The following is a 24,243-nucleotide window of genomic DNA, read 5'->3' on the forward strand; positions in this document are numbered from 1 at the left end:
TTGTAATGGAGGTATGGCTAATAAATGCCAACTTTGTTGACATATGAAAATGTATTTACATAATGTGATCATTTTTCCCATAAGCATTGAACAAAAGTATAACTGTTATATAGCAGTCACTGTATATTAGTAAATGTTAATAGTAGAACGCTATTGATAAATATTCTACATAAAATGTTCACCTTACAGTGAAATGCTTACTTACAAGCCCTTAACCAACAATGCAGTTTTAAGAAAATACAACAACAAAAAGTAAGAGATAAGAAACAAATAATTACGGTAAAGTGCAAACTCCAGATAAGTAGCATTTGACTGCTTTGTACTAAACGTATTTGTTAATATTCTCCATCTCATTATATGGGGCTACCTCAGGCAACTACAATGCTGGAGTCATTCTGGTCTAGTATTTTCATTAGGTGGTGTGCTACCGTGTACTACTATGATTTGCAGTATCAAGGTTCCCGTAACATTAGCAAGTTTGCTTAAGGAAAGTGCTTTCCCACTCTTGTTATCAACTCCTGTCATTTGTCTCTTATCTCTTACTGAAGAACCCATGTCATGCAGTTAAAACTTCTCCCATAACACGCTGATGTTCTAACCATTGTCTATCATATTAGTCATTTCTCATCTCTTACACTATAACCCTGTGTCATATTGTATTAAACCCGGTCCAATCTCTTGTATCTCATCACTCTTGTCACAGTAGACTTTGTCCATCAGCATAGAAATATAATTACTAGAATGGACATTCTCATTCAAGTCAATAACTAGTAACTCTGACTAGTATGACTAGTCATTCTGTTTCTGTCTGTCCTACCAGTCATTGACGTTTATGGACCCTGCTCTTCTCTCTGTCGTCTCCATGACTCCAGGTTCTATGGAACAGGCTTTGGGTCTGAGTCACCTCTCGCAGTATAGAGTGATAAGACATAGCTGTGGCCAGGGTGTGTGGGTTGGGTATGCTACATTCTATTACTTCACTTTAGAATGTTCCTTGTACTGCACAATTTCCAGTAATATCTATGTGATTGAGCACACATCCTGTTTCTCTATAAATAAGTGTCACATATGATTTTACAAAACATGGATGTCCGACTTTTCATTTATAATCCTAAATATTAATGAGACATAAAGTGTATTTTCTGAATAGGAAAAGTTTATTCATTTACATGATATGTATACATGCAAAATACATACCCCAATTACAGACGTTAACAGTTTATTACAACCCACAATGCTGAACTGTAACACGCTGAATACATGTAATCTACAGAAGGACACAATAATGATTTTATTTGAAACCACAAGTTTGCCGTAGAAATCCAGATAACCCATATTCCTGATATAAAAGTATAGGTGATGTCTTATTATGCCGATAAGCAGTGCCTTGCCAGAAGAACTGAGCCCATAGATGACATCTCCAGTAGCCACCATCTATGGAATTCAGTTCTCATGGCACAACACCTCTCACACCTCTCACTCTCCTCCCATACTGTGTCTTCTCTCTCCATTTAGGCTTTAGCACCTTTCCAATCCATACAAATTGCTTCTGTAACACCTGGCTCAAAATAGTATTTGTTTTCTTTCAAAGAAATAAGGTGCTCTTGTTCAATTGGTCCCATCGGGCAATTTCAATTAAGCATACCTTAACTATTTTAAAGACAACTAATACTATCAAAAACTATTTTGACCCAGGTATTAAACAATAGTGTAGTGAAAATTGTTTCAATACCATAGTTTCCTAGTCTCAATAGCATAGACACTTCTGTGTCTACCTCTCTACCTTGTTGACACGTCTTTTTAAACCTCAGTAAACAGAACTGCCCAGGCTCCTATTTAGAATGAGACCCCAGACTGATAAAAGCCAGGGGAACGACAAGCAGTAGACCAGTGGAGACATTGCTCAACCTCTTATCACCCCCAGCTTCGCCCTGTGGTGACCTTCCCTATTTCTAGAAAAAGTCACTAAGATGGCGACGAGAAGATGGTGATAGTAGATACCAGCACCTCTTCCTTCTAAGAGTACAACACTATATGGTTGAGCACTATATGGTTGAGCCTGTTTATTAGAGGTGGTATGAAGTTCGTGAATCTAGATCTGTACCTAAGGGTTACGCCTACGCTTAACCTTGCTAAAGAATGTTGAAAGGATCCATCTGCAGCATACAAGATTCCTGGAAGTGTTTCACAACTTCTCTGATGGCAGTTGGCGGGGAGGAAAGGAAATATTTTGTGGTGGGGTGATGCATGGCCTGATTCAGATCGCACTGAGAGATACTGTAAAGCACTGGTCAGTTGCACGCACACGCACGCACACGCACACACACACACACGCACGGCACTGGTCAAGCCGAGAGATGACTCGTAACATACAACAGTTTCACACAAACCAGGGAGTATTCAGGAAGGTGAAACGTTCAGACAAAGAAAGGAAATCATATCTGTTCTAAGTCGCTTAGTATATCTTTAAATCCTCAATAATAGAAATACATGGTTTGTCACTCATTGTAACCTGAACAATTGAAATTGCAGGAATATAACCCATTCAAATAACTAGAGTCAATATTGACAGTGTGAGTGCGGTTTGAGGAACCTTCAGCGTTATCTCCTGGTAGTTTATAGTGTATTCCTGAGTGGGTGCACACGCACACACACAGAGAACATTGTGAGGAAGAACACAACTCAACCAGCTAGCATATTTGGTTCCCTGGAAGTTGTTTGAACATATGTTTTTGGTATCTATTGGCTGTGGGAAAAAAGTTTGTTATTTTGAGGTTTTTGAATAACTTCCTTAAAACTTGTGTGTGTTTCAATTAGACGTTTAATTGTGCTAGCTCGTTTTGGATCTCCAAGCACAGATAGGACACATAGAAATTCATTTCCTTAGGCATTAATCAAGCAAATCCATTTATTTTTTCATTATGACACGGCAGCAGTGAGATTCAAATCTAGGATCATCTGTCCTCTATCCATGGAATTAGTTCACTGCGCCACCAGGATGGAGCGATCATATCATGTTGTTTTTACGCATACAAAGCTGTTCATTTCAGTCTATTTAAACAGACCCCATTTCAGAGGAAGCTAGCACTCATTAAAAACAGGTGTGGCCACCACACCTGAACACACTTAACAAGATAGAGGGAGAGAGAGAGAGTTTTGTTCACGCTGAGAACGAAATGTATATGTTTTTAAATAACATTCTTAGAACGTTCTCTAAACGTTACAAACATTTTCTTGTGGTTTTGATGGAAAGTTTTCTTTAAGCTCTGAGAACGGAATGTATGTTTTTAAATAACATTCTTAGAATGTTCTCTGAACGTTACTAAAGTTTTAAAGTGGTTTTCTTAACTTTCTCGGGACAATTTGAGAACATTACTTTCGCGTAGCACCCCGTATTATCGGCATATTCAACAGGGTTTATGAAATATATTACCTTCAACAGTGTTATCTTGTGATCAAGCCATCAATGTTTTGTGATTATTGGTGTTGTAAAAATGTTAGCTAAGGGGTTAGCAATTAGCATGTTTGACATTTCAGTGGAAATACTACTACTATCAGCTTTTTGATAAGCAGTTTAGCAAAAAAAATACATCCTGTATTATCGGCATACGTTAGTTGTTGACCACCTTACTATTTTGTTCAATTACAAAATAAATCTGTTTAATTTTGTTAAAAAAAGAGACATCGGCCTCCCGGGTGGCGCAGTTAGCACTGCGATGCAGTGCCCTAGACCACTGCGCCACCCGGGAGGCCGATGTCTCTTTTTTTAACAAAATTAAACAGATTTATATCTCTGGGTTCGCCCCCAGGCTCTGTCGCAGCCGGCCGCGACCGGGAGGTCCGTGGGGCGACGCACAATTGGGCTAGCGTCGTCCGGGTTAGGGAGGGTTTGGCCGGTTGGGATTTCCTTGTCTCATCGCGCTCCAGCGACTCCTGTGGCGGGCTGGGCGCAGTGCGCGCTAACCAAGGGGGCCAGGTGCACGGTGTTTCCTCCGACGCATTGGTGCGGCTGGCTTCCGGGTTGGAGGCGCGCTGTTTTAAAGAAGCAGTGCGGCTTGGTTGGGTTGTGCCTCGGAGGACGCATGGCTTTCGACCTTCGTCTCTCCCGAGCCCGTACGGGAGTTGTAGCGATGAGACAAGATAGTAATTACTAGCGATTGGATACCACGGAAATTGGGGAGAAAAGGGGATAAAATAAAAAAGAAAATAAAAATTTAAAAAGAGACATCAACCTTGTATCCGAAGTGTTTACTAGTTGACTAGTTGGCTAGCCTTCCGGTAAAAAAAAAACAACAACTTGCCTGTCAACTTTTCATTGCGTAGCTCGGTGCACCCTCCTGTACACTCTTAAAAATTCCGTGTTGTAACCAAATAATGTTTCATTATTTGTTTTACTGATTAATTTTATGTTTTGAGAAAGTAGATAACAGTTTAATACTAACTTTTAAATTAGTATGAATAATTTAGGTCAAAAGTTGGATATTAAATGATGTGTGTGTGTGGTCTGTCGCGCATTCAAATGTTTAGTATACAACACGTCCCACAAAATCTGTATATGTATAACTTTTTTGAAAACTCTCAAAACCTAACTTACATAAACTGCAATGAAAATCGGTGGTCAGCTAGCTAGAAGGGTGTCCTTAGTCGCAAAACGTACTGTTATTTTCCAGGCCATTTAAATGTTGAGCTCGAGGTGATTTAATCCTCCAATCGCTAGTGAGTGTCCGACGTTAGGGATGTCCTATGGTGGGGGAAAATTTGTTAAATAGAACCATTACAAAAAAACTGTAGGAATTGTTATGCTAAAATACACAAATTCACACAGAAGAACGTTGTTTCTTAACGTTCTTGGAACAATTTCAGAACATGACTTTAAATAGAACCATGAGAAAACCTGTAAAAACCATTACGCTAAAGTTCCCACAGAAAAACTTTTTTAAAAGTTCTCTAAACTATTTTATAACATTCCCAATGTCAAACCAGTTGGGAGAACATTCTTAGAACATTACCAAAATTAAAATGGAATGTAACCATCTTTGAACTTTTAGGAAACTTTCTGTTAAAGTAATAAAATACCAAGAAAAAACATTTTTGTGCTTAGAATGTTCCAAAACCAAGCAACTATCCTGCACCATTCCCAGAAAGGTTGTATACAAAATAACCACAGGACAACCATGCTCTCACCAAGCTCTAAGAATTATATGGTTCTCAGAATGTTATGTGCTAGCTGGGTAATATATGCTCAGGAAACTCCAGTCTTCCTGCCAGTCAGCTGAACTGAGCAACAACCGGTTGAACTGCCTGGTATTTAACTGGAATAAAGAAATAGTCGAAATACAGAGGAACTGGCAAGAGTCCCAGTGTAGTGGAGATGGTTCGGTGAACCATGCTCACATTATGATTAACCTTGTTTGAGGCCTTGAGACTTGTGTTAGCTCACAGAGCTAATGCCTAGGCTTTAGCTCATTGGGCTAACACATGTAAACCCATTCGGTCACTTACTAGGGACTTTTGTCATTAAAAAAGTAAATGTAAAGATAGGAATCTCACACATATGGGGTAGACTTAAGCAGAGACAGATTTGGATACCAGGCAAAGTCCAACACAGTCTCTAATCTCTGATCAACCTCCAGCATCTGTAACCCAGACAGACTAGCTAGTACATAATGTTCTGAGAACCATATGTTTGTTAAAGCTTGGTGAGAGCATGGTTGACCTAGGGTAATGTTGTGTACAACCTTCCCACAACTTTCTGGGAATGGTGCAGGATACCCAGCTAGCACATAACGTTCTGAGAACCATATGTTTCTTGGGTGGGAATTTCAGTTTCCTCATGGTTCTATTTAAAGTAATGTTATCAAATTGTTCCAAGAACGTTATGAAACAACGTTCTTCTGTGGGAATGTCAGTACTTCAGCATAACATTTTCTGCAGGTTTCTTCATGGTTCCATTTAAAGTCGTGTTCTCAGAATGTTCAGAGAATGATAACAACAAAACAAAAGTTCTATTGTCACATACACTGGACGGGTGCAGTTTTACAGGGTCAACCATAGTAGTACGGCAACCCTGGAGCAAATTAGGGTTAAGGGTCTTGCTCAAGGGCACATTGACAGATTTTTCACCTTGGGGACTAAAACAGCAACCTTTTGTTTAGTGACAGCACTCTAACTGCTAGGCTACCTCACAACCAACAACATTCTTCTGTGGACATTTCAGTACTTCAGCAAAAACATCAAGGGCACCTTCCTAATATTGCGTTGAAACGGCGCCACCTGATCTCTTATTCCAATACAGAAATTATACTCACACAGATGAAGACGTTTGTGACTCAAATACTTACATCAGACTTAACACTGTCCCATTGATTAGGTACATCTGAGAAATTCTGCATTGTGGCTATCCTAGAAACAATGTTCTTGCTAATAGTGAAATGAAACTCACAATAGTGATATGGCCCTCACCCAACAAATAGTGGTATAGCTCCCATTTTGGCATCTGATATGTCCAGTTAAAACACCATGGAGGATATTCTGTTTCGGTCTGAAATCCTACTGGAGCTGAGCCCATCATCCGCATTTCTCTCTCCACCAGCCTCCGCCGACATCTACCTGTACAGTCCAGACAGGTTATCACTGTCTTCCCTATCCCAGTCACACCACTCACTGCCTGACATGCAGAGTTGAGACTCGCTTAAATACACTCCCCTCCACACAAGCCTCCCGCTCTCTCTCCCCTCCTTCTGCTTTTCTCTCTTTCTCTGAATGATAAGCCAGGCAGTCACTTCCCAGTAAGGAGGAAATAGTGGGAGTGAGGCTCTCACCCACACACAGTGATTAAACAGAGCTGCTTCTGAGGAACTCCATTAAACCAGCCCCCCCCCCCCCCCCCCCCACACTTCTCTTCAGAAAGACTGCGGAGGGGCTAGGGGGTGGCTTACTAGTCTACAGTGGCTTCCTCTGTTTGTCTCCTCTTTTCTCTCACCTGTATCTCTCACTTCTTTCCCTTTACTGATCTTTGACCAGGTTAAAAAGTGCATGTTGCATGCCTATGAAGGACTGTGTAGTCAACTCCTCTGTCAAATAAAGGAGGGGGGACAAGGGCCCATTGTTAGAGTATTGATGTGCAGCCTTGGAATGGTGAAGAAAACAGGAATTCCCCCTCAGTCCCAGAACAGCTGCCGAGAGTAGGTGATGAGGCACAGGGAAACACTTCTTGCTCTGGTATCTATGTGTGCGTGCGTGTGGGTGCATTTGAGTGAAAATTAGGTGACTTTTTGAAGTGCACTTTTTTAAACCTTTTTTAAGTGAAGAACAGTCATGCTTCAAAAGTAGGTGGCATACAATAAGGTTCCCATTAGACCACAAACCTGATTCAAATCATCAAAGCCTCATGATGAGTTGATCATTTGAATCAGCTGTGTAGTGCTAGGGCAAAAACAAAAATGAGCACCCCTTTGGGTCCCCAGGACCAGGTCTGAGAACCAGTGATCTAGACCAATCTAGACAAGCCTGAAGGCTAAAAAAGAACATTGTCTCCACTATGTGCATGTCGAAACCCATGATGTCATGGATGAAACAGGGCACTTGAGGGGTGGTGTGTACAAGTGTCAACAAGTGGAACAGATCAGTCATATAGAGATGAATGTGACAGACAGTATATAGATGAATGTGTACACAAACTATCGGTAAGTGAAACATGACACATATGATAACTGGAAAACCCACATTGATTCTTCTTCCTCATCATGTTATATTGACAGCTACTCAGGTGTAAGCAGCTGGGTGGTTCTGCCTTGTTTGTTATTCTTCCTAGGAAATCCCCCTTTCTCTCCCACGGGTTTTACTGTGTTTCCCTCCCTTCTCTACGTATTTGTTACAGTATTTCCGTGATGAAGCTTAAAAAGGGGATTCCACTCTAGCTATACCGGTATGTCAGCATGCTTGACTTCTCTTACTCTACATAATCTACCCTGGTTGGTCCCCACTCGTAGAGTTACTGTATTAAACCAGTTAGCACATTTGGTTCCTTGGAAGTTGTGGCAACGTGCATTTTTGGTTTCCCATTAGTTCTGGGAATGAAGCCAGAAGTTTCCTGAATCGTAAAACGGTGCAAGAGGTGTCCCTACAGTCCTTGGTTTGAATCTAAGCTGAATCACATCCGGCCGTGATTGGGTGGCGCACAATTGGCCCAGCGTCATCTGGGTTTGGCCGGGGTAGGCCGTCATTGTAAATACGATGTGGTTTTAAAGTCGGCATGTTTTGTTTATTGGGTGTGTGGTGTAAAATTAAAATAATATATATATATTTTTTCACCAACAGGTTTTTGCACCACACAACCAATAAACAAAACATACCGACTTCAACACCACAATAAATAGAATACAGTGCCTTGCAAAAGTATTCATCCCACTTGACGTTTTTCCTATTTTGTTGCATTACAACCTGTAATTTAAATATATTTTTATTTGGATTTCATGTAATGGACATACACAAAATAGTCCAACTTAGTGAAGTGAAATGGAGAAAAAAAAACAGAAAAGTGGTGCGTGCATATGTAGTCACCCCCTTTACTATGAAGCCCCTAAATAAGATCTGGTGCAACCAATTACCTTCAGAAGTCACATAATTAGTTAAATAAAGTCCACATGTGTGCAATCTAAGTGTCACGTGCTCTGTCACATGATCTCAGTATACAGTTGAAGGCGGAAGTTTACATACACTTAGGTTTTTCAACCACTCCACAAATGTCTTGTTAACAAACTATAGTTTTGGCAAGTCGGTTAGGACATCTACTTTGTTCATGACACAAGTCATTTTTCCAACAATTGTTAACAGACAGATTATTTCACATATAATTCACTGTATCACAATTCCAGCGGGTCAGAAGTTTACACACACTAAGTTGACTGTGCCTTTAAACAGCTTGGAAGTTTCCAGAAAATGTCATGGCTTTAGAAGCTTCTGATAGGCCAAGTGACATCATTTGAGTCAATTGGAGGTGTACCTGTGGATGTATTTCAGAGCCTACCTTCAAACTCAGTGCCTCTTTGCTTGACATCATGGGAAAATCAAAAGAAATCAGCCAAGACCTCAGAAAAACAATTGTAGACCTCCAAAAGTCTGGTTCATCCTTGGGAGCAATTTCCAAATGCCTGAAGGTACCACGTTCATCTGTATAAACAATAGTACGCAAGCATCAACACCATCGGACCACGCAGCCGTAATAGCGCTCAGGAAGGAGACACGTTCTGTCTCCTAGAGATGAACGTACTTTGGTGCGAAAAGTTCAAATCAATCCCAGAACAACCTCAAAGGACCTTGTGAAGATGCTGGAGGAAACAGTTACAAAAATATCTATATCCACAGTAAAACGAGTCCTATATCGACATAACCTGAAAGGCCGCTCAGCAAGGAAGAAGCCACTGCTCCAAAACCGGCATAGAAAAGCCAGACTACGGTTTGCAACTGCACATGGGGACAAAGATCGAACTTTTTGGAGAAATGTCCTGTGGTCTGATGAAACAAAAATAGAACTGTTTGGCCATGATGACCATCGTTATGTTTCAAGGAAAAAGGGGGAGGCTTGCAAGCCTCTGAACACCATCCCAACCGTGAAGCATGGGGGTGGCAGCATCATGTTGTGGGCGTGCTTTGTTGCAGGAGGGACTGGTGCACTTCAAAAAATAGATGGCATCATGAGGAAGTACAATTATGTGGATATATTGAAGCAACATCTCAAGACATCAGTCAGGAAGTTCAAGCTTGGTTGCAAATGGGTCTTCCAAATGGACAATGACCCCATGCACACTTCCAAAGTTGTGGCAAAATGGCTTAAGGACAACAAAGTCAAGGTATTGGAGTGGCCATCACAAAGCCCTGACCTCAATCATATAGAAAATGTGTGGGCAGAACTGAAAAAGCGTGTGCGAGCAAGGAGGCCTACAAACCTGACTCAGTTACACCAGCTCTGTCAGGAGGAATGGGACAAAATTCATCCAACTTATTGTGGTAAGCTTGTGGAAGGATACCTGAAATGTTTGACCCATGTTAAACAATTTAAAGGCAATGCTACCAAATACTAATTGAGTGTATGTAAACTTCTGACCCACTGGGAATGTGATGAAAGAAATAAAACCTGAAATATATTATTCTCTCTACTATTATTCTGTCATTTCACATTCTTAAAATAAAGTGGTGATCCTAACTGACCTGAGACAGGTAATTCTTACTAGGATTAAATGTCAGAAATTGTGAAAAACTGAGTTTAAATGTATTTGGCTAAGGTGTATGTAAACTTCTGACTTCAACTGTATATACACCTGTTCTGAAAGGCCCCAGAGTCTGCAACACCACTAAGCAAGGGGCACCACCAAGCAAGCGGAACCATGAAGACCAAGGAGCTCTCCAAACAGGTCAGGGACAAAGTTGTGGAGAAGTACAAATTAGGGTTGGATTATGAAAAAATATTAGAAACTTTGAACATCCCACGGCGCACCATTAAATCCATTATTAAAAAATGCAAAGAATATGGCACCACAACAAACCTGCCAAGAGAGGGCCACCCACCAAAACTCATGGACCAGGCAAGGAGGGCATGAATCAGAGAGGCAACAAAGTGACCAAAGATAACCCTGAAGGAGCTGCAAAGCTCCATAGCGGAGATTGGAGTATCTGTCCATAGGACCACTGTAGGCCGTACACTCCACAGAGCTGGGCTTTATGGAAGAGTGGTCAGAAAAAAGCCATTGCTTAAAGAATAAAATAAGCAAACACGTTTGGTGTTCGCCAAAACGCATGTGGGAGACTCCCCAAACATATGGAAGAAAGTACTCTGGTCAGATGAGACTAAAATTGAGCTTTTTGGGCATCAATGAAAACGCTATGTCTGGCGCAAACCCAACACCTCTCATCACCCCGAGAACACCATGGTGGTGGCAGCATCATATTGTGGGGATGTTTTTCATCGGCAGGGACTGGGAAACTGGTCAGAATTGAAGGAATGATAGATGGGGCTAAATACAGGGAAATTCTTGAGGGAAACCTGTTTCAGTCTTCCAGAGATTTGAGACTGGGACGGAGGTTCACCTTCCAGCAGGACAATGACCCTAAGCATACTGCTAAAGCACCACTGGAGTGGTTTAAGGGGAAACATTTAAATGTCTTGGAATGGCCTAGTCAAAGCCCAGACCTCAATCCAATTGAAAATCTATGGTATGACTTAAAGATTGCTGTACACCAGCGGAACCCATCCAACTTGAATGAGCTAGAGCAGTTTTACCTTGAAGAATGGGCAATAATCCCAGTGGCTAGAAGTGCCAATCTTATAGAGACATACCCCAAGAACCTTGAAGCTGTAATTGCTGCAAAAGTTGGCTCTACAAAGTATTGACTTTTGGGGGGGGGGGGTGAACAGTTATGCCCACTCAAGTTTTTAGTTTTTTTGTATTATTTCTTGTTCGTTTCACAGTAAAAAATATTTTACATCTTCAAAGTGGTAGGCATGTTGTGGAAATAAAATGATACAATCCCCTAGAACATCTATTTTAGTTCCAGGTTGTAAGGCAACAAAATGAAAAATGACAAGGGGGCGAATACTTTCGCAAGCCACTGTATGTCAATCTCGACAAACAGAAAACACATCCCTCCCATACCCAGTATAGAAGGCGTGGCCATTTCTGAATGTCATTCAACTTTTTGGTGTTTAGTAACAGATGTCTCTTTCCATTCATCAAATTGCTGCTAAACAGTTTGGATTGATTTACTGATTAATTTGCCAGTTTAAAAAAATACATAGTTTACAGTAAATGTCAAAAGTTTGGACTTCTTCTTACTTCTTTATTTTGACTATTTTCTACATTGTAGAATAATATGAAGACATCAAAACTATGAATTAACACATAAATGAATTAACACATATGGAATCATGTAGTGACCAAAAAAGTTCTAAACAAATCCAAATAGATTTTAGATTCTTCAAAGTAGCCACCCTTTGCCTTGGTGACAGCTTTGCACACTCTTGGCATTCTCTCAACCAGCTTTACCTGCAATGCTTTTCCAACAGTGTTGGAGTTCCCACATATGCTGAGCACTTGTTGGCTGCTTTTCCTTCACTTTGTGGTCCAACTCATCCCAAACCATCTCAATTGGGTTGAGGTTGGGTGATTGTGGAGGCCAGGTCATCTGATGCAGCACTCCATCACTCTCCTTCTTGGTCAAATAGCCCTTACACAGGCTGGAGGTGTGTTGGGTCATTGTCCTGTTGAAAAACAAATGATAGTCCCACTAAGCACAAACCAGATGGGATGGTGTATAGCTGCAGAATGCTGTGGTAGCCATGCTGGTTAAGTGTGTCCTGAATTCTAAATAAATCACAGACAGTGTCACCAGTAAAGCACTCCCACACCATCACACCACCTCCTTCATGCTTCACGGTGGGAACCACACATGCGGAGATCATCCGTTCACTTACTTTACGTCTCACAAAGACACAGCGTTCGGAACCAAAAATTGCACATTTGGACTAATCAGACCAATGAACAGATTTCCACCAGTCTAATGTCCATTGATCATGTTCCTTGGCCCAAGCAAGTCTCTTCTTATTATTGGTGTCCTTTAGTAGTTGTTTTTTCACAGCAATTCGACCATGAAGGCCTGATTCACACAGTCTCCTCTGAACATTTGATGTTGTGATGTGTCTGTTACTTGAACTCTGTGAAGCATTTATTTGGACTGCAATTTCTGAGGCTCTCTAATGAACTTATCCTCTGCAGCAGCGGTAACTCTGGGTCTTCCTTTCCTGTGGCGGTCCTTAGGAGAGGCAGTTTCATCATAGCGCTTGATGGTTTTTGAAACTGCACATGAAGAAACTTTCAAAGTTATTGACATTTTCCGGATAGAATGACCTTCATATCTTAAAGTAATGATGGACTGTCGTTTCTCTTTTCTTATTTGAGCTATTCTTGCCATAATATGGACATGGTCTTTTACCAAATAGGGTTATCTTCTATATACCACCCCTACCTTGTCACAACACAACTGATTGGCTCAAACGCATTAAGAAGGAAAGAAATTCCACAAAAGGCACACCTGTTAATTGAAACGCATTCCAGTTGACAACCACATGAAGCTGGTTGAGAGAATGCCAAGAGTGTGCAAATTTGTCATCAAGGCAAATGGTGGTTACTTTGAAGAATCTCAAATATAAAGTATATTTTGAATGGTTTAACACTTTTTTTGTCACTACATGATTCCATATGTGTTCTTTCATAGTTTTTATGTCTTCACTATTATTCTACAATGTAGAAAATAGTTGAAATAAAGAAAAACCCTGGAATGAGTAGGTGTGTCCAAACTTTTGACTGGTACTGTATAGACACATTTTCTTTTTAAAGTGACCAGGATTGCGCAATATATTCAGAGATTTATTTCCATTGTGGTCCCTAAATTTGCTGCACCATACAGTATGCTACAGTAATTTAAGGACTAAATGCACGACTAATTTACACATATACAGTTGAAGTCGGAATTTTACATACTCCTTATCTAAATACATTTAAACTCAGTATTTCACAATTCCTGGCATTTAATCCTAGTAAAAATTCCCTGTCTTAGGTCAGCTAGGATCACCACTTTATTTTAAGAATGTGAAATGTCGGGCCTCCTGGAGGTCATTTTGCAGGGCTCTGTCAGTGCTCCTCCTTGCACCAAGGCGGAGGTAGTGGTCCTGCTGCTGGGTTGTTGCCCTCCTACGGCCTCCTCCACGTCTCCTGATGTACTGGCCTGTCTGCTGGTAGCGCCTCCATGCTCTGGACACTATGCTGACAGACACAGCAAACCTTCTTGTCACAGCTCGCATTGATGTGCCATCCTGGATGAGCTGCACTACCTGAGCCACTTGTGTGGATTGTAGACTCCGTCTCATGCTACCACTAGAGTGAAAGCACCGCCAGCATTCAAAAGTGACCAAAACATCAGCCAGGAAGCATAGGAACTGAGAAGTGGTCACCACCTGCAGAATCACTCCTTTATTGGGGGTGTCTTGCTAATTGCCTATAATTTCCACCTTTTGTCTATTCCATTTGCACAACAGCATGTGAAATTTATTGTCAATCAGTGTTGCTTCCTAAGTGGACAGTTTGATTTCACAGAAGTGTGATTGACTTGGAGTTACATTGTGTTGTTTAAGTGTTCCCTTTATTTTTTTGAGCAGTGTATATATATTTAATTATATATATATATATATATATATATATATAAACAAAGTTCTGCAGGGCTAGACAGCAACTATGCAAAAACAAGATCCCACAAACTAAGGTGGAAAACAGGCTGCCCAAATATGATCCCCAATCAGAGACAACGATAGACAGCTGCCTCTGATTGGGAACCATGCCCGGCCAACAAGGAAATAGAACACATAGATTGCCCACCCTAGTCACACCCTGACCTAACCAAAATAGAGAATAAAAAGGATATCTAAGGTCAGGGCGTGACAGATATTTATTTAAAGGAGCATCAACTTCATCACTGTGTACTTTCAACACCCTGTGAAGTTCATCACAACATATTTCATCTGTAGCCTAATAAAAACTGCACGCTTTCCAATGATGTAACATTTTTATCCGACATGTAGGCTACTTTACTCGCATAAAAAGTTGGATGGAATCCTGGTTAAAGTCATGCCATTTTGAGGATGCTGGAATTATATTTTGGATGAAAGTGCGCGTACTTTTGAAGTAGCCTAATCATATTAAAACATTGTGACTGGATGTGTTTTTGCCACATATAAAAGGTAATACATTTTAAAAGTTAAATGATAAATATGTAGTCTACAGTGGCCAAAAGTTTTGAGAATGACACAAATATTAATTTCCACAAAGTTTGCTGCTTCAGTGTCTTTAGATATTTTTGTCAGATGTTACTATGTAAAGAGTCAATATTTGCAGTGTTGACCCTTCTTTTTCAAGACCTCTGCAATCCGCCCTGGCATGCTGTCAATTAACTTCTGGGCCACATCCTGACTGATGGCAGCCCATTCCTGCATAATCAATACTTGGAGTTTGTCAGAATTTGTGGGTTTTTGTTTGTCCACCCGCCTCTTGAGGATTGACCACAAATTCTCAATGGGATTAAGGTCTGGGGAGTTTCCTGGCCTTGGACCCAAAATATCGATGTTTTTTTCCCCGAGCCACTTAGTTATCACTTTTGATTTATGGCAAGGTACTCCATCATGCTGGAAAAGGCATTGTTCGTCACCAAACTGTTCCTGGATGGTTGGGAGAAGTTGCTCTCGGAGGATGTGTTGGTACCATTCTTTATTCATGGCTGTGTTCTTAGGCAAAATTGTGAGTGAGCCCATTCCCTTGGCTGAGAAGCAACCCCACACATGAATGGTCTCAGGATGCTTTACTGTTGGCATGACACAGGACTGATGGTAGCGCTGACCTTGTCTTCTCCAGACACGCTTTTTTCCGGATGCCCCAAACAGTCGGAATGTGGATTCATCAGAGAAAATGACTTTACCCCAGTCCTCAGCAGTCCAATCCCTGTACCTTTTGCAGAATATCAGTCTGTCCCTGATGTTTTTCCTGGAGAGAAGTGGATTCTTTTCTGCCCTTCTTGACACCAGGCCATCCTCCAAAAGTCTTTGCCTCACTGTGTGTGCAGATGCACTCACACCTGCCTGCTGCCATTCCTGAGCAAGCTCTGTACTGGTGGTGCCCCGATCCCGCAGCTGAATCAACTTTAGGAGACGGTCCTGGCACTTGCTGGACTTTCTTGGGCACCCTGAAGCCTTCTTCACAACATTTGAACCGCTCTCCTTGAAGTTCTTGGTGATCCGATAAATTGTTGATTTAGATGCAATCTTACTGGCAGCAATATCCTTGCCTGTGAAGCCCTTTTTGTGCAAAGCAATGATGACGGCACGTGTTTCCTTGCAGGTAACCATGGTTGACAGAGGAAGAACAATGATTCCAAGCACCACCCTCCTTTTGAAGCTTCCAGTCTGTTATTCGAACTCAATCAGCATGACAGAGTGATCTCCAGCCTTGTCCTCGTCAACACTGACACCTGTGTTAACGAGGGAATCACTGACATGATGTCAGCTGGTTCTTTTGTGGCAGGGCTGAAATGCAGTGGAAATGTTTTTTGGGGATTCAGTTCATTTGCATGGCAAATAGGAACTTTGCAATTAATTGCAATTCATCTGATCACTCTTCATAACATTCTGGAGTATATGCAAATTGCCATCATACAAACTGAGACAGCAGACTTTGTGAAAATCAATATTTGTGTCATTCTCAAAACTTTTGGCCACGACTGTATATTGAAGCGTTAAGTTCTAGGTGCACGAGGAATAGCCACTTGGATTGTAGAGGAGGAGGAGCTAGTGTTAAGCTTTCCTGAATAACTTTGTCCTACCTGGAGCATATGCGGCCACATTACTATAGGACAACTTGAGAGAATGATGATCTACAACAGACAGCGCATCAGTGCCGTTTAAGATGAGGGAGGACACATTTTTTTTCATGAACATTACAGCATATTGGATATGACTGTCAATCATGTTTCATTCACCCAGTTCAATGTAACATCGATAGGCTTAGGCTACTACATGATACTCGAATTTTCCCTGTACCCATTATGAGGTTGTCTAGTCTAGCTAGTCTATGATTGAAAGTTTACAATGTAGGTGCACACAGGTCGAGAGACACATTTGACAGTGAAACAGAGGGCAGCAGGTAGCCTAGTGGTTAGAGAGTTGGGCCAGTAACCGAAAGGTTGCTAGATCGAATCCCCAAGCGGACAAGGTAAAAATCTGTCGTTCTGCCCCTGAACAAGGCAGTTAACCCACTGTTCCTAGATTGTCATTGCATATAACAATTTGTTCTTAACAGATTTGCCTAGTTAAACAAAGATTAAATTAAAAAAAACATGGTGAGACATTGAACAATTTCAGGTTTATTTTTTTGTGGAATCAATATACACCTGATCACGAGTAAACACAGTTTGCTTTCATAGCTGCCATGTTGTATTCCTTCTCACATCTATGCGCTCAACTCCTCTCAACTCTTACCTTCGCTTGTGGACTTCAATGCTGTATGTGACCAGGTGAAAAAACCTGTCCAAGCCAAACTGCTACAAACAGCCTACATCATTGTCACCATATTAGCTTTTAATTTTTTATTTTATTTAACCTTTATTTAACTAGGCAAGTCAGTTAAGAACAAATTCTTATTTACAATGACGGCCTAACGAGGAACAACGCTCTAACCAGTGCTCTAACCACTAGGCTACCTGCCGCCCCTAAGGTAACGTCATTGTCAGCATAGCTAATAGAACTAACACATAATTATACAATGAATGGGTCTAATCATGAATGCTGATTGGTTAAAACCACATTCCAGCCGGTGTACTTTAAAATGCCTATTTATTCTGTTCCATCTGACCCTCGCAATCCACTGTCTCATAAGCCCAGCCAAGCATTTTATAACTTGATCTCCACTATAAAAAGCATCTGGACATTATCTCACATTTCTTTTAGACTAAGATTTTGTTTTCGACAGTGGAGATTTGTATTAATATTGTTTCAATATTGAAATTCGATTTCCAGCTGTCCCATAGTAATGAACGTGTCGGGAGTCTGGATGAGACAGACAGGCAGGCAGGCAACGGGTTACCGTTTCTCAGTCAGTCGAAATCATGAATCAGCAGGCATCATTTGTATGAATATAAAGAAATGTCAATTGAAAAAAGGTAAAAACAAAATGAAGTGCAGCTAGTTTGAAGTCTTTCCGGCTTCAGTTTGAAGTGATTTGGCTAGCTGTGTTGTTGGCTAGCTCCTCTTGACTTCGTCTCGGGCATAACAACACCCGTGCCAATATATCCTTACAAACACTGGCTTCTAGGGCATTATCACTTAAGTAAACCTGCTACAATCATGCAGTGACATTATAGTATACATTCAGTAAGCAGGTAAATCGGCGGGCCCTGGTGGCAAAAAAAAAGTAAAATCAAAACCTTACTATGACTTGGAATATTTCCAGTGTTGTGTTGGATAGTCATAGCCAGCTAGCTAACATAGCATCCCTCTGTTTGTGCAGAGTGTTTCAGTAGGCTAAACTAACTAGCTGCATTTTTTTTAGCAAAGTAAGTGGAAACTGAAAAGAAATTACAATCTCTCTCTCTATTTCTCTCTTGCTTCTTAATTTGTTCAACCATTGTTTTTATCTCTTAGAGTCAACTACTCAACAGCTAGCTAGCTGCAGCTAATTCTTTGAGTTCTAGATACATTCTCTGATCCTTTGATTGGGTGGACAACATGTCAGTTCATGCTACAAGAGCTCTGATAGGTTGGAGGACATCCTCTGGAAGTTGTCATAATTACTGTGTAAGTCTATGCAAGGGGGTGAGAACTATGCAAGGGGGTGAGCCTCCTAGGTTTTGTATTGATGTCAATGTACTCAGAAGAGGAAGGAAGCTAGCTGTCCTCCGTCTACACCATGGTGCTACCCTACAGAGTGCTGAGGCACTGAAATTCCCACAGAAGAATGTTATTTCTTAACATTCTCTAAACGTTCTGAGAACATTACTTTAAAAAGAACCACGAGGAAACCTGTAGGAAATGTTATATTGAAGTATTGACGTTCAAACAGTGAAGAGCGTTGTTTTTTAACGTTCTCGGGAACAATTTAAGAACATTACTTTAAATAGAACAATGAGGAAACCTGGTGGAAATGTTATGCTGTTATGCAGTATTTAAATTCCCACAGGAGAACATAGCTTCTTAACGTTCTATGGACTATCTGAGAACATCTCTTCCTAATGTCAAACCAGTTGGAGAACGTTCTTCGAACATTACCAAAAATACATTTAATTGTAACGATGTTTTAAACTTTTAGGAAACGTTCTGTTAAAGTAATGAAATACCAAGAAAAAAATAGTTATTTTGTCAATTTTGTTAAATCTGCTGAGAACGTTCCAAAGCCAAAACACCATCCTGCACCATTCCCAGAACGTTGTGGGAAGGTTGTATGCAAAATAACCAGAGGACAGAACATTATATGCTAGATGGGAAGTGAAATTAATATTTTAGGGTAAAGCGTGTCAAGCCTGACACTTATACAGTGCCTAGCGAAAGTCTACACACCCTTTGCACAGCCTTCACATTTTGCTGCCTTAAAATTTGAAAAGGTGAATTTACTCAGCAGGACCCAGACATTCAAAGGAGACACAGAGACCACATAGAGCCCCACTGTAGAATAGATGGGCTACACTACAGTGACTCCAGACTCCACTTTCAGACCCCGTCCTTGGGCAGGTGGGATAAGTTGCAATTGACATTTTGCGGCGGACTTCAGAAACAAGCCTGGCTTTCATGGTGCCGTTTGAACACTGGGGGAATCTCCTGCAAAGGTCACTGAGCCCATTTTCCTTCCTTCCTCCGCCCCCCCCCCCCCTCCATCAATCCCCCTGTAAGGACCTTTATTGCTTTACCTCCTCTCCGCTTTTCTCCTGCACTTCAGTTACTGGCACCAGTCCTATTCTAATGGTCTATATAGGAAGTGAAAGAGAGGTGACATGACATGGCATCTTATTTTAAGTCGTATATTGCACCTACTTCAACTACCACTTTTATGTCCACATGACCCAAAATGAATACAAAACAGCTTTTCTTTTTAGTTTCACAAACATACACTTAACACCACATGCGATAAGTATGCGTTTTTAACATGAATGTGGACCACATTTCTTTATTTATTATCCTTTAAAAATATGCACTATGCAGATATCGATCCACCATTGCCTGGTTCCAAAAATTCTAATAGCTCGCCTAATTTCAGTTTATGTGACAAAACAAGAAAGTATAGAGAATCATTGTACTATCTAAACCACTGTGAAATATATTTTCCATAACCAAAAAGATTGTATTTTCAGCTGTTTAAAGCTGTTGTACAAAACCAGAAGTAAAAGACGAAAACACTAAATGTAATAACGGGAAGCATAGAAATAGCACACAGAACATATCTACTGCTTCTTAGACTTGCTTTTTAATGACAATGGCAGATCTATAAAACACATTTCTATGTGAATTTTGTCAGGTCGCCCAAAAAGTTACATATTGCAGCTTTAAACTACTACAGTACCACTAGCTTTCTGGTTGTAGCCATACAATTAACAATCACCCATATTAACAAACTTACTTCATTTTAAACTACACAGTTCTCTAGTATAGGCTACTTATGGTAATGAACGATATTAGCAAAATGCCTACGATAAGTCATGACTATGGTCTGTGTCAATTACTTTCGGTTTATCGTCCTAGCTCTAATTCAGTGTACTGCTAACAGCTTAGCTTCCTCAACTGCCCGACTGCCCCATACTGGGCTCGAACCTGTAATCCTCTGCTTTGAAGCGCATCGCTACGACATGTCTCTGTAGCCCCTGGCCCACATCCCACAGTTTCTCCATGTCATACACTCCCTTGTCCTCCACAAACTATTCAAACAGGTGCAGCACCCACCCCAAAGTAGTTGCCCTTGGTGGACAGGTAGACCAATCACCCTGGGGCCAACATTCTGGAGGGTGTTGTGAAGAGCTGAGTAGTACGCCGTGTTGTAAATGGTCTCCCGAGGTGCAGATTACGTCATATTTAGGGGACGGATCTTCCTTGAGGACCAGCGCTAGGAACATTGTCCAGTCGCCTGAGAAGAAACGGCAGCAGGACAGCTTTGGGTGCTAAGAGGGGTCCAGGGCTTGCCTCTTGGGCGATATGCTGCCATCCTCTCCCTCCTATTTTTTCTGTTCATTCTTCTTCATCTCCTTTGACTTTTCCTCTTCCTTCCTTTCTTTCTTGTCCTCCTCCTATTCTTCGTCTATTCTTCGTCTCATTGTCTTGTCCTTCCACCTGACAGTTTAGCAGTGCGTTAGACAGCGTGAGCTGTTTGATAGCGGTACTATTATAGTCCTGGAAATGGACCTGACTTGCGCCTTTCTTTAGTGCCAGTAGGCCCAGCAGTCCAGCACCATAGCCCAGATCTAGACCCTTCTTCCCCCCGAACGTCTCCCACTCTTTCTCTAGCAGCTCCAGGAGGTCATAGGTACACTCAGGGAGCTCAGGGATGATAGACGAGTTTCCCACTAGTAATTACCAGTTGGAGTGCTGTTCAAGTGGATTTTTCCCAGTTGTATGTGGTAAATTCCCACTTCCCACTTGGTTATGAACACAGCATCATTTTAGCAACCTCCATGCAGCCACGTGTTAATGACATATTAGAGCGCATCAAATCCATAATGCATTGTGGGTAAATGGTGACTGACTGACTGACTGATCTGCAAATAATAATGAGTAGGTATTTATGATGCAAGGTGATTTTTCAGATCAGTCAGTCAGGTAGTCATCTGCACTGGCAGCTGCAATGCCGAACAAGCCCGTTAACTACACTTGCGTCAGAGTCACGCAGACTGAAAGGAAAGGTTATATGAACATGCCTGCTGCCCAAATGGATGACATATGTCGAGCAGCTGAGAGTAGAGTGTGGGAGGAAGTGAGCTTGTTTGTGGAGGTCCAAGGCGGAAGAAGGAGAGACCGTGGAAGCACTGTTTGAGTCAGTTGGTGAATAGAAGAAAAAATAAACATAGCATAACTTTTTTTTTAGCAAAACGGGCTAAAGTTGTTAAGAAAGATGTAGAGTATGTTTTATGGATGTGTTTTTGGGAGATCTATTTGCGGTCAAGGAGATGGTGGAGGATGCCCTGGCAAAGGTGGAGATAATCAAAGTTACCAGGAGTGGTATGGTGTTGAATCGTTGTATGGCAGAAGAACAAAAGGAAAGTGCATTGTGTCTCAGGGAGTTATAGGAGTATGAAGTAGAACCCTTTTCCCGATCAGGGCACCTGTAAAAGGTGTCATCTCTGCCGTCACTGTGAAAATCGAGGCTGAAAATCTAAAGCACCACCTACCAGGAGTGACGGATGCACGTCGATTGAACCGTATGATACATGGAAGGAAAGAGGAAAGCCTATCGGTGATATTGCCATTTGATGAAAAGTCTCTATGACATATGCTGTGAAAGCTTAAATGTAAAAAGTTCGGTCAAGTGGCAAGTGGGTGCAGACGGAATGAACCTGTTGTGGAAGAGTCGGTGGATACACGGGTGCGGCAATTGTGGTGGGAACCACATTCCCGAGTTCCAGGAGTGCCCTGTAAGTGTGAAGGAGGTTGAAGTAGCAAGAATCTGGGCTGTCCACTAGAGGCAGTGCAAATAGCTGAAGGAGCAAGTGCAAATGAGGAAGAAATGGCAATGGATGTCCTGCAGCCTGCTAAAGTGTTGTTCATCAGTTGAGGGATGCTGAGCTAACAAGAAATCAACAAAACTTGACATAAATGTGAACGCAGCAGAAAAGTTTTTGTATCTCATTTATCAATATTCCCGTAGAAACTATTCTAAAATACTACTTACGAACGGAATTTAGAACGTTCGTATGCATAGAAAAAGTGTGATTTATCAAACAATCCTAGGAGCGTCTTACACACACCAGTAGGAGATAACTATTGAGAAATCGTTCTCAGACTCAGTGCTCTTGCATGACCATGGCTATTTGGATTTCGAAACACCCCTAATTAATCATATATGGTCAAAATCATCCCTTTAATGGCTGTGGGGAATATACAAAGCAGTACCATGAAATACAATACATTTCCCGAGACTGATGCTAGTGTCAGAGATTGAGTACATCCAAAATATTTTATTTTGCTCACTTGGTTGTGGTTTGACCAGTAAAGCATAGCTACAAAGAGAGGACCATTAAGATAATTCAAGTTGCTTTAGCAATGGCAAATATACTTCAAATGAATAGGCAACACTCACCAATAAGCCATCCATCCTCACCAATAAGCCACCCATCCTCACCAGCTCCCTCCTGTAGGCGTATAAGCCAACATTGCTGTAATGCAGTCGTGCGTTACACCTGGCCACCTTGCCACCACATTCAGTAGAGTTTTTTTTACGCACCATGTAAGCTATCACCTTTTCTGTTCACATATTCTAGTTTAACTTGTTTTGGGATGGTTCTTTTATGGCGATGTGGGTGCTATCTATTACTCCGTCCATATTTGGGAACCCATTGATGGCAAAGAAATCTTTCTTGACCGGTTGTGCGCTGGTGTATGGAAATTGTATGTTACAATTCGTTTTGCTGATGATTGTATCCAAATGATTGGCTCATGGAGGGATGTGAGATGCAGATCGGCAAGCTCCCTCTGAAAAGTGCCTGTTGCCAAAAACCCAAGGGTGGATAGCACTTGTGCACCGGAATGGCATGTGTTTTGCGAGGATTTAGGTCTTAAATTCATCCAAATATCCGATAAGATTGGTTTTGGGAAATGATATCTGATGAGCCAATCTGTACGTTCTGCAGAATAAGTCCCACCTGGACTGTACTTTGTATGGATTATTATCGTACCATGCACTGATGGTGGTCAAATTATATTGCATGTCAAGATACACTATATATACAAACATTTGTGGACACCCCTTCAATTTGTGGATTTGGCTATTTCAGCCACACCCATTGCTGACAGGTGTATACAATTTAGCACACCGCCATGCAATCTCCATAGACAAACATTGGCAGTAGAATGGCCATCCTGAAGAGCTCAGTGACTTTCAACGTGGCACCGTCATAGGATGCCACTTTTCCAACAAGTCAATTGAGAGAGCCAAGCCTATGGGTTTGTAGCTTCAACCCCACACACACACACACACACACACACACACACACACACACACACACACACACACACACACACTGATTAATGGACTGCTGAATGTATAAAAAAAACATTCTCTTGCTTTGTTTGCTCTTTTCAGTATTATGTCTATCTCTGATAAGCTACCCAGGAAAGGGCTGAAAATAGCCCATATTAGGATATGTAGCCTTAGAAATAAGGTTCATGAAATCAATAACTTGCTAACATCAGATACCATTCATATCTTAGCCATTTCTGAGACTCACTTAGATAATTAATTTGATGATACAGCAGTAGCAATACAAGGATATAACATCTAGAGAAGAGACAGAAATTCTTATAGGGAAGGTGTTGCTGTATATATTCAGAGCCATATCCCTGTAATGCTTAGAGAAGATCTTATGTCAAGTGTTAATGAAATGTTGTGGTTGCAGGTTCATTTAGCACATCTAAAGCCTTTTATTTTGGGGTGCTGTTATGGGCAACACCAAGTG

At 41.2% G+C, this 24,243-nt stretch overlaps 1 pseudogene; it reads right to left on the reverse strand.

The window, feature by feature from the left end:
• Window positions 1–20,358: 20,358 nt before the first annotated feature.
• LOC129835915 (histidine protein methyltransferase 1 homolog) lies at window positions 20,359–23,015 on the reverse strand (annotated as a pseudogene).
• Between the last annotated feature and the right edge of the window lie 1,228 nt (window positions 23,016–24,243).

This window comes from Salvelinus fontinalis, chromosome 37 (assembly GCF_029448725.1).
Source record: "Salvelinus fontinalis isolate EN_2023a chromosome 37, ASM2944872v1, whole genome shotgun sequence".
In the NCBI taxonomy this organism is placed as follows: Eukaryota; Metazoa; Chordata; class Actinopteri; order Salmoniformes; family Salmonidae; genus Salvelinus; species Salvelinus fontinalis.